The sequence below is a fragment of the Carassius carassius genome, chromosome 10, assembly GCF_963082965.1.
Source record: "Carassius carassius chromosome 10, fCarCar2.1, whole genome shotgun sequence".
In the NCBI taxonomy this organism is placed as follows: Eukaryota; Metazoa; Chordata; class Actinopteri; order Cypriniformes; family Cyprinidae; genus Carassius; species Carassius carassius.
The window spans coordinates 16838909-16858010 of record NC_081764.1 but is presented as its reverse complement, the minus strand read 5'-3'; positions in this window follow the sequence as shown (position 1 = coordinate 16858010).

Here is a 19102-nt window from a genome sequence, read left to right as displayed (position 1 = left end):
AGATACATTATATATATATATATACAGTAGGAGGCCCATAAGTGAAGAATTGTGACCTAGCAAGTAACTTTTTTAATACTTTAATAGTGACACTTTTAGCCCAGCAGGCCTGTTAATCTCTTTCTCTCTTTACCATGATACCATAATGGTGGCTTTGATCCAATGTGAAGTGGATGTTTCAGTTATAATTCATGGCACCAGGTGACTTGTGGTTCAATCCACTTCTTTAAATAACATGAACACTAACATTTTCCATTGAGCACTTCCAAATTGACACTGTCTCACAGCAAACACACACAGAAACTGGCTTGAGGTAAACAAGCATCCACAATGCACTCTAGTAGTGCACATAACACATTCTCTTCTCAAATGATGTTTTAAAGCGTGAAATAGTTTTGTTTTTAACAAATAACATTTAATTTGAACTGTAGCTTTGTTAGCACAGGAGGTTATTGTGTTAAAGGCATAGTTCGCCCAAAAATGTGACTTATTTGCTCATACTCATTTCATTACAAACCTGTGTAACTATTTCTTCTACGTCACACAAAAGAAGATATTTTGGTGAATGTTCTTGCCTATACAATGAAAGTCAGTGGGTTTTAAAACAACTTTAAACTCGATGAGTTTAGAGTTCAGTTTTCACAGAATGAAAACTGCATACAGGTTTGGAACGACATGAGAGTGAATCATTTTTTGGCGTAACTATCCCTTTACTGCAGCATATTTCACCAATCATCATTATTTATGGTTCTGAAGAACAGTGTGCATGAAACAGTGCTCTGTTGAGCAATGAAATAGAGATGCCATGAATGTTTCAAACAATTGCATGCCCCACTAAGTCATGAGATCAGTTGAAGTCATGTGGCCTCAGAAGCAGAAGTATCACGAACATGACTTGACCCTCCGCAAGAAAATGTTCCACTACATAGCTTCTAACAGACAAACATGCGCAAATATGAGGTGTAACCATGGACTTGTGAAACTGCAGAGGTGAAGTCATGGCTGTCCTTTAAAATGCACACAGCATAATGCCAAAGAATGGACAACAGACAAACATTGCTGACCAGGTGCTTGCAACATCTTCACTTGAAGTGAGCTGTGATGTCTTTAACTCATTCCTGAATGTAGCTTGCTTGCATATCTGAGCTTCTAATGTGACCCTAACTAGATCACACTACATCTACTGTACATCACAAACCTTATACATTTAATGTAAAAAATAGCTTCCTAAGAAAGAGTGAAATACCATTTCTGTCTGCACAGGAATTGGAGTTGCATTGTAACTGCAGACATGAAAAGGATCACAGCAACTTGATACTGAGTTCAGTATCACCATGTTTTTTGAGCTGTTTTGTACAGCACATGAAATAGTGTGACAATCTTTTCCTGGACATCTCCTGGCTGGGATTTCTACATTGCCTAAACAGTCCGGGTTTTCGGCTTTCCTATTGTTTTCCATACTTGATGAAGGTAATGACTGAAAATTATTTTGACCAATAGCATGCAGGCATTGTACATAATTGACCAGTTATGGCATGTGAGAAGGCTAGATTTACAAAGCAATGCAAACACAGGTACATATAGTGTGTGAGGACTGTAGAGAACATGTAAATAGGAAAACAAAGCCAAATCCAAGATATTTTGGGTAATTTAAAAATCCCAGCCAGAAGATGTATATGCTCACCCTAAATTAATGATGGCGTTACAGTCCATTGTGGTGTGTGCTTGAGCTTGTATATTTTTTCTATCGAACATCGTTGTGTCGTCAGTGGGCAGCCATTTTTAACCATTCGAGTGTGATGTTACATCCACATTGACTAATAACCCTTAACCATAATAATTGCATTAATGGGTACATTAATGCATAAAGCATTAAAATGGACCTAAATCAATAAATAAAATAAGAAAATAAACAATTTGCAATAAGTTTCCATTAGTTTATGTTAGTTAAAGGGCTCATATGATGTGATTTCAAGTTTTCCTTTCTTTTTGGAGTGTTACAAGCTGATTGTGAATAGATAAGATCTCTAAAGTTGCAAAGACTAAAGTCTCAAAACCAAAGAGATATTTTTTAATAAAGTTAAGAGTCGTCCACACCCTCCTAAAATGCCTTTTAAACACACCCCCACATGTCTGCGTCACTATGTGGGATGATTTGCATAACACCGCCCAAATGTTCACACAAAGAAATAAAGCATCACCTTGATTCTTGATGTAGTAATGTTGTTGCCGCAGCTACCGCCATGTTGTGAAGACGCTGTGTGTTTCTTTGCGAAAGCGAAACTACTTTGTTTGGCCTTCCAAAAGAGGACACGACTAGAAATCAGTGGTTAAAGTCCCCATGAAATCTAAATGTACATTTTTTTTTTTGATTTTAGTATTAATATGTTAGCCTTAAGGTTAAGAATAAGCTGGTGTGTTCAAAAACAATGACAAAATTCACATTTAGGAGATATAAACATTCAAAACTTACAGTCTCTCACTTCCGCTAAAATTGATCATGGATTTTCATGACATCACATCGCACTTCATCTTCTCATCAAATCTTCTGTCCAATCAAATGCTCTCTAGAATTTCGAAGTGCCCGCCCACTACATTATAAATAGACGCTAAAGCTGCGGCTGTAATTGGTCACTTGTTTACTTGTTTTATTTTATGGAGGACTGTTTCCTGGGAGAGTAGCCTACACTGCCATCTGTGTTTCTATAACGTGGGGCAATTCCAACTTTGTAAGGACAGCCTAGATTCTGAATCACAGCCTGTAAGTACGTTTTCATATTTAAAGAATTTGCCACTGATGATTCAAACGTGAGTTTTAAACAGTGTAGAGTATCACTTAGTTTCTCCAATCCCAAATGCAGATATGGTTTTATGTTTATGCTGCGCAATACTCAACACAACGCATAAAAAGACAGTATAAGTCATTATAATCAGTAATTATGTCCCCACTGAATGCAACAAATGCCTCATTTGTAATGGGTTTTATTTGTTTTTTGTCTTGTCGTGCCTTAAACCGCAAAAACATATTGCATTACACCAAATACACTTAAATGTATGTTCTTTTTAGTAACATTACATGACCCCTTTAATGTATAACTAACATGAATAAACAATGAACAATACATTTATTACAGTATTTATTAATCTTTGTCAATGTTAGTTAATGTAAATACAGTTGTTCATTGTTAGTTCATGTTAATTCAGAATCTATTAAATTATGTTAACAAGCACAACTTTAGATTTAAATAATGCAGTAATGAATGTTGAAATTAACATTAACTAAGATTAAAAAAATGGTATTGTTCATGCTTAGTTTAACTAATGTTAACTAATGAACCTTATTGTTTTACCAAAATAATAGTATGAATGCAAAGATTCTATGCATTATTATATTTTACAAAATAATAATAACAAAGACATAAATTATGTGAATAATTATATGGTGTTTTAAAGATGAAAAAGAACATTGACATTTTACAAAATTGAAATGGTCTAAATTTTATCATATATTTTGTTATTTTAATACTTTGTCATTTAATATTTCACACTGAAGGGTTAATCCATTACAAAGAAATAATAACATGTAATTGTTTCGTTTAATTTGCCTCTTTGATAGTACATGTGCATGAATAGAATAAAACCGTTTCACTATTCCTTGTTTGCTTTTGTTCTTGGAAATAACCTTCCCAAGTACAAAACTTGCTAGAATCTGTTAAGGAAGCATCTGTTGCTTCTGAAACCCTTTTCATTTAGCCGCTCTCAGATAGCTTGCATTCCTTGATGAGATAAGAGGAGTAAGAGACACTTTCCCACGATTGCTGTTGCTGACCGTACAGAGCTTACGCCTTTATCTCACATTCCAGAGCCTGGCGAAGCCTCCGGGGGACAGCGTGCCTCACTTCCAGCCCACAGTCTGTGTGTTTGTGTACATGATTGTGCATGGAGGAGCTCATTGTTCATCTCTCTCACATCAGACCGTTCCAGACACCCTCAGGGTTCTCAGAATGTCTCACAGGCAGATGTGGGGTGGGTTTATCTGCATGATTCAGTTTGAGGAAAATGCAGAGGATCCTCTGCACAAATAGCTTGCTTATGAGCACCTCCATTCAAGCATTCATGTGGCATGTTCAATTCATCCTAGACTAGTCTCCTTTGCCCTGAATATAACAATATATTCCTTATCAGTTCGTCCATGGGGAAGTTATTTAGCATTGACTGCTCTCCCTTATCTAGATTCAGCATGTAACATAGATAGTAAATCTATTCTACTACACATTTCAGTGGACAAGGCACAAACCGTTTTTAGCCACGTTTAAAACATGCCTATATAGCAGTCATTTTGAAATTCCCAAGGAAAAAAGCCTGTTCCTATTTTGGTCCCATTCGTGGTGATATGGTGTTGCACTGTGTCGTTTGAAGCGTGCCCAGCACTTTCTTATACAACAGCCAGATGGAAAAATGTATGTGATTGGTCCACTATCTGATCTTGTTTCAGTGGAAACAGGTCATGGCTTGTGTATCTTGTGTATGCAGTGTGTGAGGTAGGAAGAAACTGGGTTATTAAGGGTTGGTGCCTTCACATACTGAATGGCAGTGAGATTGGTATGTGTGTGACCAGGGCATCATGCAACTTTGCTTTATTTTGTGGATTGATTTATCTAAAAGTCTTTTCATTTTTGTTTAAGATATAAGGGGCCATGTATTAAAGTTCTGATTTAATATGCATTTGTAATAACTTAAACTTCTTTGACAGGCAGTGATCATTGTGCTTTCTTTAATTTTCATTATGGAAAAGAGTAGCAGTTTGTCATTTCGATTGTTTTCCATGAAAGGAAAAAAGTCATCCTACCGAACACCACATAAAATATCTAAATATTATTTTTGCAAAACTAGGTGTTTATTTATGCTATGTAAAAATGTTTGTTTTGGGGTCACGTGCAGTAGTGCATGGGTTCGCTCCACATACAGTTCTGTAGCTTACATGCACATGTATTTTAAACAATCCGTTTTTTTTTACCGCAAGGGTAATTCTCACCTTATCACTGTCTTTGAAAATGCTTTTTGGGAATAAGAGGCTTTTGTTTGTTTTATTTTATTTTGGTGGGACTGTATGAAGGAGGCTCACCATAAGCCTGTCTTTGTGGCTGGCTGTAACTTCTGTTATGTAAAACTGTATTGTGCCACAGCCTCTTTGAGCTCTAATGAGAGCAGCCAGTTGGAAACTGGTCATAATTAGATTGGGTTGCCCTGTAAGGAGAGCGTTCAAACCCTGTTCTGCCCATCTCTCAGCTGTGCACCGCTGAGGTTTCATGTAATAGAGTGGACACACCCCAGGGTGTGTGAGAATGCATTTTGGGTGTAATTCTGTTGTATTTATAGCATTATACTTGATTGTGTGTGTGTGTGTGTGTGTGTGTGTGAGAGAGAGAGAGTGTGTGTGTGTGTGTGTGTGTGTGTGTGTGTGTGTGTGTGTGTGTGTGTGTGTGTGTGTGTGTGTGTGTGTGTGTGTGTGTGTGTGTGAGAGAGAGAGAGAGACCTTTGCTTCGTTTTTTGGAATGACAAAAGCAGAAGAAGATGATGAAAACACCTTCATTTGTGAATCAATGGCAGCTCTTATAGGGCCTGAGGTGAAGACAGTCATTCATATTCAGACCTTCTCATAACTGCTGCCATTCCAGGAAGACGTCTAACTGAAAAGCGTGTGCTTATTATTTTATTTAACTGAGTTTTAGTCATATTTCGGTAAATGTTTTCAAGGTGTTTTGCTTTATTCCAAAACGGGGACTTATATTGTTACAGTGGTTATCCTTGCTTCAGTTCGCTTTCACAAGGCAGCATTTCAGAGCATAATGTTGTTTATGCAAGTCACATGTGAGTAAAATGGTTCACATTTTCAATTGGAGCCAAGATCACCTTGTTCAGGTAATCTCAGGCCAATTATTTTGGTGCGGATCCGAGCGTTGATTCCTTTATATGAATATGCGGTAACACTTTAGAATACTGTTTCTTACTTACTACATAACTAATAAGGAATTATTGAAGAACTAACAGGTGATTATTCATTAACACTTAACTCACTACTGTTAACTACTAAGGAAGATGTGTTAATTAATCAGTATGTAATATAATTTTATGATTATATTAAGTAACAGTTAGCTAATCAATAACTAATGTATTCTGTCATACCTCCTGAAGAACTACTATTAATTATCTACTAGTTAGGGTTCAAGAAAAATAACTATGAAGTAACTACTAATGAACAGTTTTAAACAAATTACATTGAATTGTGACCCTTTCATATAAATGTTATTAGCAATAGTAGTAGTAGTATGAAAATGCAATATTAATAAATGCAATACATTTTATAGAGGTTTTCCTATGTAGTAAATTGTTTTGTGAGTGTGTTTTGTAAGAAATCAGCTTCCAATAGGAACCCCACCATGACTCCAGTGCGTTGCGATAACTTACCTTAGTTTTTATATTTTATATACAGTACTGTATGTGTGCCTCCTCAGCATATACCACATTATCATTAATTCAATTTCTGTATGTAAGGCATAGCCTGAGGAAAAGTGAAAATACAGGTATCCAATTTGCAATTAATAAAGAATTATAAAATAATTCTGCAGGACTTATTTTGAACCTGAAACATTAGGCCTATTCTAAATTGAAAATATTGGGAACCCATTAGCAATTAATAAAGAATTATCAGATAATTCCTGAAGAATTACTTAGAATCTGAAACAGTATTCTAAAGTGAAAACTTAGGGAACCCATTAGTAATTAATAAATAGTTATCAAATAATTCTGCAGGACTTATTTTGAACCTGAAACATTAGGCCTATTCTAAAGTGAAAATGTTGGGAACCCATTAGTAATTAATAAAGAATTATTAGATAATTCCTCAAGAATTACTTAGAATCTGAAACAGTATTCTAAAGTGAAAACATAGGGAACCCATTAGTAATTAATAAAGAATTATCAGATAATTTTGCAGGACTTACAGAATTCTAAAGTGAACCTATTAGTAAATAATAATAATAAACTACATCATTTTGACTAAAAAAAAACCTATAAAAGTAATCATAAACTTTGTAAAATACTCTCATCTGTTTATTTCAGATGAGAACATTTCTTAATACAGCATATTTTATTCCATTTTTAACATGTATACTGCCCACATTTCAAAATAGTAATCAAAAGTTAAACATTTAGAAGCAAACAAAATCCATATTTCATTTCCATTATAGGCTAATAATTGGGCTGTAACAAAGTTGCTACTGTAGTAGTACTTTGTACTTGTCCTTTTACTCAAGTAATTTTGAGTATAACTGTTCAGTAGTAGTTATTTCATAGTTATGTTTCTTGAACCTTAACTAGTAGATAATTAATAGTAGTTCTTCAGGAGGTATCACAGAGTATATTATTTACTGATTAGCTAATTGTTACTTAACACAATTATAAAATTATATTACATACTGATTAATTAACACATCTTTCTTAGTAGTTAACAGTAGTGAGTTAAGTGTTAATGAATAATCACCTGTTAGTTCTTCAATAATTCCTTATTAGTTATGTAGTAAATAAGAAACAGTATTCTAAAGTGTTACCGAATATGCAAGTAATAAGTGAACCAATCTAAGGGAGAAAACATAGCAGGTTCCAAAACAAATGCTCCAAAAGTAATGTAAATAAGTTTATACTCTTTAGTTTAAAACACAATTGTTTTAACTAATTCTAGGGTGCTTGTGTGTCTTTTTGTAGATTTAAAATTCCATTCATTGTAATTGCATGGAAAAGAGTAACCACAACATTCTTTAAAATATCTAATTTGGTGCTTCAGGAAATAAAGAAAATTATATTGGTTTGGAATGTAATGATGACTGGTAAATAATGGCAGAAGTTTTATTTTAGGGTGAACTATTGTTTTAATATATGTGTTGATGTGTTGCATAAATGTGAAACATTCATCACTCCTAAATTCTTGCACCACAACAGCTCATGGTCTCAAAACAATGTCAGTCTTCTGCATATCAGTGTATTTCACCTTTTTGGACAACTTTTCCTGTAGAGGAATCAACATCAGTTCTTTGTCAAGATAGACCTTTCTACCTCTTAATGGTTTATATTATTATGCTGCAGCAGCTTAGTGCTTCTTATCTGGACCTGCCAAAATAAGCTTACATTGCTTTTGGCTGTTGATTGTGCTGGATTCTCATTTTCTGTTTTTCTAGAACTGCAGGGGTGGAGAGGAAGTGTGATTTTGTTTGAAGAATGTGAAATGTGCAGGGAGAGGATGTGCCAACTTTGCAGGGTCATAACCAATGCACGTTGTACATACAGGGGTCTGATTTCTCCATACAATCTTGGTGTACTGCAGATATTCTTACAGGAGGGATTGCCTGTTTACATTCTTATGTGGAGGATTGACGCAAACTTAAGAATGTTTTGTTTTTGAAGTCCCCTCAAAAAAATAAAAGGCAAGGGGTAAATTTGTGGGTTTGCTTCAGTGTGTGAGAAAAGGACTGATCTAGAGTTGTTCTTGTTTGGGCCTGCGGTGTAGACTTGACTCCACAAGGCAGTCTGAGGGTTCAGAACTGTCAGTATAAAAAGCACAAACCACAGGGAATCTTATCGTTTTGATTCTGATTTGGGCCACTTCCATGTGATCCTAAATCAGATACAAGTCGGATGTTTTGCAATGCGACTTCAAAGCCTGTTCACTCCAGCACAAATGTTTGGCATGAAAATTCTATCCAGTTTTTGCATGCGATTTGTCTGTTTGGACAAATGCATTAAAATCACCAGATGAAGAAGAAAGGAAGTTAAACAATATTTTCCATACATGCATGTTTTCCAACAGCCAACCAGTTTTTTTCATGTTGTGAACCAACTCTCAACCAAATCTTAAATTGCAGATAGAATAATCTGCGATACGGTTGCTTAAGATGAATTATAGTTGATGGTCCCCAGAGAGAACATGCAATGCAAAATAAATAAATAAACGCATCACATTTAACCATATTTAATTACAGTTCCCAGAATTGCACAGATTTTCCCCTGAAAAAATAAATAAATAAATAAATAAAAAAAGATCCATGATGATGGGTAAACAAACCAAGAATGTTACCGATTACTGTGAATCGCAGAGCAGATCTGCCTCTCAGATCTCAGTCGATGCTCCTTATTAATTACAATGTTATGATGGTAAAGAGGTCAGGGGTGACAGAAGGAGAGCGGGTCCATTCAGGAGGTCACACACTCGCACTCTTATCTCATCCACCTTCAAGCAGGAAATGATAGCACACTGCCTCTGTGGATCCACAAAGAGAAACGGAGGCATCTGTGGAATCCAGCACGACAGCAGAAGGCCATACAATAGGAGAGAAAATGTTAATGTGTGCTCAGAAACATGGAGCAAAGCCTGTGAACTCCTACTGAGTTAATGGCCAATCAGATTCTCTTATGTTCAGCCTTCTTTGATCTTTTATAATGCAACAGATGGGTCATTTGAATGTATGCAGTGTTTTTCATGCCATCTTGGTACCTCCACATACCAGTCACTGTTTTGAAATTCAGAGAGCTCATTGTAAAACAGCAGTGGGGTGAAGCACATTCCTTTGAGGAGAAAGAGATGTGGTTTTCATCATATTTGTGGCCCTTCTCCAAAGTTGCCTCATTCCTGACATGTTTTGTTCTCTCTGTCTTTCTCTTTTTTTCCTTCAATTTTAATGTATAATTGAAATGAAAATAAAAGACTAAACATTTGTATTGTCAAAGAGCATAGCTGAGTATAATGAAAAACTCTGCAATGTACAGTAATGTACAGATAACAGTACTACACATAAACAAGTTATTATTAACAATATTCACCTTATTTTTCAGTATGGAAGTAAGCTGTTTTTTGAGACGTCCGTTTCATTAGCCGCTATAGGAAAATAATGAGACCAGAATATCAAAGTGCAGTAAATGGTAAAACTGTATGCTCTATAAACCAGTGTGTTTACAATTAAGACAATGCATTAAAGTAATAAAGTAATATTTTAACATGACAAATTGGGTGTTTTATTTTTATTATTTATTATTCTTTATTGTCACATGATCTTTTTCAGAAATCAGTCTAAAATGCTTATTTGGTGCTCAAGTACCTACCATTTAATGCGTAATATTTTCACATTTGAAAACAATTGTGCTGCTCAATATTTTGTGAAATCATGATACTTTGAATTCATTTGCAGTAGATTTTTTTTGTTGTTGTTACTTTTGATACATTTGATGCATTCTTGCTGAATATTTTTTTTTAAATAAGTAAATAATAAACTAAACTGAAGAATAGGAGTTAATTAGTCTACAACAGTGATGGAGAATCAGTCTTTCTTGTGTCTGATGAGCAAGTGTGAGGTCAGAAAGACATCGCCTACTCCATCCATCAACACACACACTTTCATGCATACATACAATGGGAGGATGTAACAGGTCCTGCCCTACCATGAGACTTACCTTGCAGGCATTTTGGTCCCCAGTGTACATACATATGTGTGTGTGTGTGTGTGAGCATTTGTTGAGGATGTCCTCATTCTGATCACTGACTGCCCATCTGCACTGTCCCTATGGAATGTCATCCTTAGTTGCACTGGCAGAGTGCTGAGGTGGGTCCGTCAGTGCATTTCCGTGGTCAGTAGTAAGATGTTTGTTCAGTTGGCTCATATGTTTTCTCAGGCTGTAACCTATGACTATGCTGGTTTAAGACTCTTCAGAAAAAGAGGTGGCTTATAAGAGACTGACAAACCAAAGTACCAAAGCACTGCAGTAATCAATCATCTAGGAATAGCTTTTTATTTTTGTGTGAATTTGATGCCCATTCTGTCCATGTTCTCCGATATTGAAGTTTTTTATGGGCAAACAGTATTGTTATTTTATTTATCGACATTTATATATTTAAATAATATTTTTTTTCTACATTTCCCACACTTTGTTTTAAGATCATTTCCAGTATTATTATATTATTTGTCTATTTCAGTAGTGTATATGCTTAACATGCCAATAATAAAGCTATAATATAATATAATATAATATAATATAATATAATATAATATAATATAATATAATATAATATAATATAATATAATATAATATAATATAATTGTGACTAGTGGGGCGTGGCCGAGAGACATGGGAACAGAGCGAGGCCGGTGGAGTGATAGGAAATGAGCGACACCTGCTCGACCCACCGGTCTCGAGTCCCACGGAGGAGATGGAAGGATATAAAACTGGAGCGACGAAAGTGAAGGACGAGAGAGGACCAGGCCTGGGTTTTAGTTGTGTTTGGTTTTTCTTTGTGCGCGTCAGTCATCTGTGAGGGGCTGATGCGCTGTTTTATCTTTATTTTGTCATTAAAGTTTATATTTGATTGTCCGCCGGTTCCCGCCGGTTCAGTTTTTACCGTTACAATAATATAATATAGCAATAATAACGTTTTTTTGACCTATGGGCTGAAAAACTGAAGTAGGCTTACCAAATGAAAATCTTCTAACAATATTATTTTATTTTTATGTGAATTTGATTGCCCAATCTAGTCATGGCCTCTGCTATTCAGTTTTGTGGGCATTTTTATTTTTATTTATTTACATAACTTTATTTATATATATCACCTCGGTGCATTCTTTTATCTCCCGTCATTTCCCACACTTATGTAATTCACCTTAGATTTGTTCGAGTGAGTGAGTATATGTCACGTGTGGAAAGGAATGTTGATCATGTAAAGATGCTCACCTGACAAATTTAGCGCATGCTGCTCTGCACTGGAGCAGAGCCCAGTAAAGGATGGTAAACAAACAGTCCTCAGACTTCCCTGTTTAGCCTCTCTGATGCATCACTGGAATGCTTGGAAATGCAGAAATAGTGACTGTAGAGTAAAAATAGTCTGAGGAAAGATAAGAGAGAGATTTTCTCACTTTCTCTCTCATATTTTATCTGTTTCCTTTATTTTTTTATATTTATCTCACATACACACATTTACTGAGAATACAATACAGGGCAATGTCTGCTCTGTCTCAATTTACAAACTAGATCAGCCAAAGTTGAAGAACAACAGATATTTGCAAAGACAAGAATGTGGAAATTCAGGTTTAGATGGAGGTAGTCCAGACAGTGGGAGAAACAGAGATGTTGGCAACAATAAGTCCATCACCTGTACATTTGCAAAGAGTACTTTGGAACTGAATGCGAAAATATACATAAATTACTGGGTAGTAAAAGTAAAGACTTTTACATAGTTACAATTTCTACTGTTGTTACAATAAAAAAAATGCTATTCATTCAAATAAAAAAAAAAAAAAAGTATCATGGTATACACAAAAATATTAGGCTGGTTTCAACACTAATAATAATAAGAAAGCACATTAGAATGATATCTGCAAATTGAGCTTTGCTGTCACCACAAAATTATTAAGCTGTTTTCAGCACTGATGATAATAATATGAAATGTTTCTTTAGCACCAAATTAAACTAGGATATTAGAATGATTTTTAACAAATGAGCTTTTCAATCACAAGAATTACTTATATGTTTAAATGTATTGAAATATTAAACAGTTAAAAAAAATAAAAATTCACATGGTAGCATATATCTATAATATATTGTAAACATTTTGAATTATATGGATGTTTGACTGTAATATAAAATGAAAACATTTTAATATCTTAAAATATTTTCGGGTTCAAATGGAAATAATCCCAGATCTTTAATGTGGTCTCAGACTTTTTGTCCCCTGTTGCGTATGGATGTGTATTGTAGTCTGGATGAAAGCCTTTCAGCATGCTGGAATGAACATGACTTTCTGATTCCAACTTATGTTTCTCTCCAGCTTTCTGTTCTTTCTTTCCCGCACATTTCCTCCTGCTCTCTTTGTGTCTTTGGTATCACATTGTTCTGAATGGCAGTAGGAGTGAGCTGTGGTCTCAGGTAACTGAGTGGAAGTGAAGGTCTATGGAAGTCCTTCCACAGCTGCTGTATATGGAGCCATTGCGCTCCTCATCTTATTCCACTTTTGGGCTTTATGTGGTTTTAGCTGGTCTAGTTTAACACAGCCTCTGGGTATGGAGCCCCATTTCCTCTCGCCCAGTCAAATGGTAATTACACTCTTTAATGTTAAAAGGTGAGTCGGCTTTCGTTCTTCAACTTTTGTGATGTGGTTATAATGGAAGGAAGTGAAGGAGGGCTATTTAAGGGGTCCATGTGTCTCATGTTACTTTTGGAAGGGTGTTAATGTCACATATGTATTGTCATATTCACTCCAGTGTCATTAAGGAATGAAGTTGGATGACTAGGAATATGCAGTCGAAGTATTCAAAACAGTTACACAACTCACAGTGACGCTTCATTTTTCTGGGATTAGCATATAAATGTTCTTCATGAATCACACATAATTCCAGTGTAAAAGTTTGCTGCACTAAATATATCTGATGCTTTGTCGATGAGTTTTTCTTTAAAAAAACTGAGGCCTCCCCCCCTTTTCCTCTCTCCATGTGAGGTTTCAGTCACGTACATTGTTACCATGAACCCCCCCCCCCCCCCATGTCCTTTTTTAAAAGGCGTCTGCTTTACTTCCAGCAACACGGTTTCAGGGGTCAGGCTGTTGTGTGTTAAATGCATGTATAGCCGGAAGCACTCGCTCCAGACGCCTGGCTGAAAAATAGCAGGAATTGCATTTTGAAATCCCAGGAAACATCCATAATTTCTGCCCACATTCCTTTGCAGTTGACTGAGCTCTCTCTGTCCAAGCACCCCCCATCAGGAAGTGTCTGACAATGGGAGCAGAGTGCCAGAAACAGGCAGACGGACGCAGCCAGGGGTATCTAAAGTCCATTCCCCTTGCCCTCCTACCCTAATTCAACAGCCTGTTTATATAATACTTATATAACACACAAGCAATGGGGGTTATTGACAGGCGATACCAAAAACATTGTTTTGTATTAGGATCATGTTTTTAAATGTTATTGGTAGTAAAAAAAACTTAAACAGAAACAATTACAATAGGGTTCTTAGACTTTTGGACCACCCTGTTAATAGAAAGATAGAGTCAAACACATTTGTTTTTTTTTTTAAATCTTCATACATAATGAGACGTCTGCATGGAAGAATATATTCAAGTTTTATTTATTTTTATTAATTTTTTTGTTGATGCAGCTACTCAAAGGTATTCTGCTTGCATGTTTGTTTTTGTACTTTGAGTTTTAAGGGATTCCTTAAACTCACAACCACATACACTGCGATTAACCACAATTTGGGAAAGTCGTGGCCTAGTGGTTAGAGAGTTTGACTCCTAACCCTAAGGTTGTGGGTTCAAGTCTCGAACTGGCAATACCATGACTGAGGTGCCCTTGAGCAAGGCACTGAACCCCCAACTGCTCCCCAGGCACTGCAGCAAAAATGACTGCCCACTGCTGTGTGTGTGCACTTTGGATGGGTTAAATGCAGAGCATGAATTCTGAGTATGGGTCAACATACTTGGCTGTGTCACTTTCACTTTATTATTTAAAAAAAAAAATTCATAATTTTATTTAACAAGGATACATTCAATTGATTTAAAAAAGCACCAAAGACTCTTACACTATTTAAAAAAAAATGTCCAATTAAATGCTGTTCTTTTAAACTTTCTATTCATCAGAGAGTCCTGAAAACAATGTATCGCAGTTTTCACAAAAATATTTAGCAGCACCACCATTTTTAACATTAATAATAAGAATAAATATTTCTTGAGCACCAAATCAGCATATCTGAATGATTTATGATGTATCATGTGACACTGAAGATTACTGAAATTCAGCTCTCAGGAATAAATTAAATGTTAAAGTATATTTATAAATGTTTTTAATTTGAATAATTTACAGTATTACCGTTTTTTTTTCTTTCCTTTTTACTGTATTGTGATCAATAAATGCGGAATGTGTGAACATAAGGGACTTCTTTAAAAAACATGCAAATATAGACCCAAACTTTTGAATGGTAGTGTAAATCTAGTGTTATTGCATGTTGTATATTATTGAACTGATTGATCTTATAGTTTTTGTGTTTGACAGTGTTCTGTCATTTGATTGACAGAACTGTAACGTTTTTGGCTGTAGGGGCTGCCTGAGATAGATTAGAATGGAAATTAGAATATACATTTAATACTTAAACACTCAATATGAAGTCTTCATATTTATTATTGGTATCTGTCAGTATGGTTACATGCATTACTGAAGGCTATGTCAGTGGTCTGGTCAATTAAGATTTAACCTATTAAGTATTATTAAGTATTACTATTAATTATTAAACAAATAAAAGTGGTAAACTTGTTCATATGATAATATCAGATCACATTTGAGCAATTATTCATCTAAATTGTTCATTTATTAACATATTTCTGATTGGTTGGAGGGGTGTTTGGGGATTTCATGAAGACATTTGATCATTTGTCTGGTCCTGACCTTTACAAACTCTATAGAACTATCACTAGCATTGTTTGCTCCAAAAATACACATACTGATATAATAAGTGGTATCAGTTATGGAAAACATGCTTATATGGTTCATACAAACACTACAGATAAATGAATCTTTCAGTTTTAATAAGCATTCAGTATTATTAAGGGAAAAAATAGCCTCTGGAGCCAAATTATGAGAAGAACTTCCTCAGTCTCCATGAGGAGACAAAAGACAGAAGCAGAAGGCGCCACAACAATCATGTTGCAACAATACTGTGAGATTCCAGTCAGCAGCTGGGCAGTGAGATACACAGCCCTATCCGGCCCTATCCCTTCAATCCTGCTCTATACCACCTGGCCTATGTGTGTATCAGTATGCGTGCAAGTCTCGTCACTAGGCTTCAGGCATAGAAGCATCCATCTCATTTCAATGGTTGATGAGACAACCCATGAATCTCTAGTCAGAATGGCCTAGAGAGAGAACTTTATCTGAGCTGGTGGGGGAGGTTTCCAGACCATCTGCTCTTGTACCCATGTGTCCTGGTGTACATGTGACCCGATCCTTTTCGATCGTTATCATACATTGAAGAAAATGCTAAATGCTTTAGGGCATTGAGTTTATAAGACTGTCATATATGAATCTGAAGATTGTGAACTCTGAAAATGAAGGTTTCTGTCCTCACTAGTAGGTAAACTGTAATGTAAAGCATACCATTAAAAAGTCTAAGATTAGTTAGATTTTTTTAATTGTTTTTGTTAAAAAAAAAACAGGAATATTAAAAATGTCTGTACTAATATATTTTAAAATGAAATTTATTAAGCTGGGTTTTCAGAAGCAGTGTCACATGATCCTTCAGAAATAATTATAATATGCTGATGTGCTGCTCAAGAAGCATTCTTATGATTGTCAATGTTTAAAACATTTGTGCTGCATCACATTTTTTTTTTTTTTGTGGAAATGGCAAATTCAGCTAGACTTTTTAAGGACCAATTCTCAGTATTAACTAGCTGTTTATTAGCATGCATATTACTAAATACCGGCTGTTTATTCATACTTTTAAATCATAGTCACCTTATCCTGCATGAAAATATTTTAAATCCCTTGATCCAACCTCATACCTAAACTTAACAACTACCTTACTATTAATAAGTAGGAAATTAGGAGTTTAGGGAAAACTCTTAATTAATAGTGCTATGTGTTCCCTATTCTAAAGTGTTACCGCTAATTCTTTCAGAATTATTTGATGAATAACCCCCCCACCACCACCACCACCACAGGTATAGCCGCTTTTGTAACACTGTGACACACAGACACATATATGTATTATATGGTGCAGGTTCACACTGTGGAAGGCTTCTTAAACAAGTACCCCTTATGATGGCTGAAAGACTTTCCTGATGTGAAGCTGAAACGTTATCCAACCCAGACTATTTTACACCTGCTCTCGTCATAATAGCCATGTGGAACTCAGAAAGAAAGTGAGAGAATACCTCTTATTCATAAAGCTACTCTGGGGGGAGCAGGTGTTGTCAAGGGGGAAACCATTCAGCTACATGTGGGACTCTTGGTAAACAGATTAAGGTGGGGGGAGTTTGGAACAGAAGTGGCTCAGATGTTTTCTTGACCGGGCATGATTAATTCCTTGCCATCAAAAGAAATGCTTGAAAAATGCTACATGTGTTTAAACTCTGTCTCTCTTTTGTTGATATTAACCTTTTATGTTTTGATGTGTCTGTATGCAATTTTAACATGTAGAAATAAATAAGTAACATTGAATTACCATGTTGATGTTTGGAAACTTCTTCAAAATCTTTCATAAAAATGTTGCTGTAGTCCTATATGCCTGATGTTTCAGAGACCACATAAAATGTGACTAAATATTTAAATTAAAAAATAAAAGACAAACAGAGGGACAAAGCTTTAATAATATTTGCAAAAGGGATTTCTTAAAAACAAACCATCAGTGGTTCCATAAAACCCTTAAAACTTCCAAAGAAACTTTCCATTTTACAAAAGGTTCTTTATAGTGTAAAAAGGTTCTCCAGAATATTAAAATGGTAAACTGTTCAATGAAAGGTTTATTAGGGAACTCAAAAACAATTCTTCTATGAGATTTCTGCAAAAAATCAAACAAACAAAACTAAATTACAAATATAGCTGCAAGAAGCAGTTACCGCAGGCATTTTAAGAACTTTGAGCAATTATAGACATTTTAACATTTTGTCTTTTTTTTCATATCTCCTGACCACTAGGTGACACTGTGCTGAAATTGAGTAGGTAACCTCAGGAGATGGTTGTCATAACAAACTCCAGGTTTGGTCTGAATACAATAAAGCACTGAGGAGATATAGGCTGCGTTCCAGTTCACTTTTAGGCACGCATTTGCAAATTTCCCTAAGTACTTACCCTCGGGGGAATCCCCGCCGCCATTTTGAAGTGAGTTCCACTTCGTTAAGTGGATGAGGGAAGTTTACATGGACATACCCAAGACCCCTCAATTTTGACCGAGGGAGGTAGTCTGCTTCATAGCACACTTCAGGCCGCTCTGTAGACCACTTGATGTCATTGCAGATTTTTTACATTTATAACAGCCCAAGCATATCTATATACATATAGAATGGTGCACCAAACTAATTCGTTAGGGGAAACATTTAAACAATAAACCAACTCCATAGTGGATTTTAAGTAATCAATGGGCGTAGGATGTTTCACTTCAGCCCACTGCATTGCAAGGGTTATGACAGAAGTGGGCACTCATGCATCGTAATCGATGATGTACATCCATGTAAATGAGACAGAGGGAAGTTAGCAAGTGAAGGGCATAAACAAGTGTACTGGAATGCATAAACAAGTGTACCGTAGCCATAACCTCAAATTAATTTGTGCGTTACTCAAGAAAGGTTTTGTTCCGATCTGCCTCAGTTAACCTTGTCTATTAGGTGCTCAAAGTTGATTGACTGATGGCAGCAATGTTTTTCAAGATACACCAATGCCCTCATAGATATTGGTACCTTGGACAATGACATTGCATCCCAAATTCCAAGTCAATCACACTAACATGTGCATAGTTACTGCCTAATGTTAAAAAAACTAATGTTTTTTTTCCTGTTATAGTACCACCAATTGGTCAAATTCCCCATATTTTTTCCTTTGAACAAATATTGAGCTCATTCATGTTTGTGTTCCAATATAAATAATCCCATTCAAAAGTTAAAGCATTTTTAGTAAAAGTGGCCCCACCCACTTGAACGTTTTTCATCATGTTCCGACCATCATTAAAACTTGGTTTTGATAACTTTTGCTAATAAGCCTCCAGAAAACTTTTCTGCACTGGTTTGGTTCTGATTGGGTGAAAAACCTAGGACTAGTTCCCAAAAATATTTTTTGCAAATAATTCAAAATGGTGGAAGAAAGAATCAAGCTGGAAATGAACATGAACAGAAAAATTGTCTGACTTACAGTTTGGTCTGCAGCATCAGTTTTACAGCAGAATAATAACATTAATTATAATAATATTACCCCATTTGATATTAGGGTACAGATTTTGAATTTAATTTTTCTTGTTTAAAATTACTATTACTTGTACACATACATCGCTGAGGGTGGCAAACATAAAACAACAACAACAAAAAACA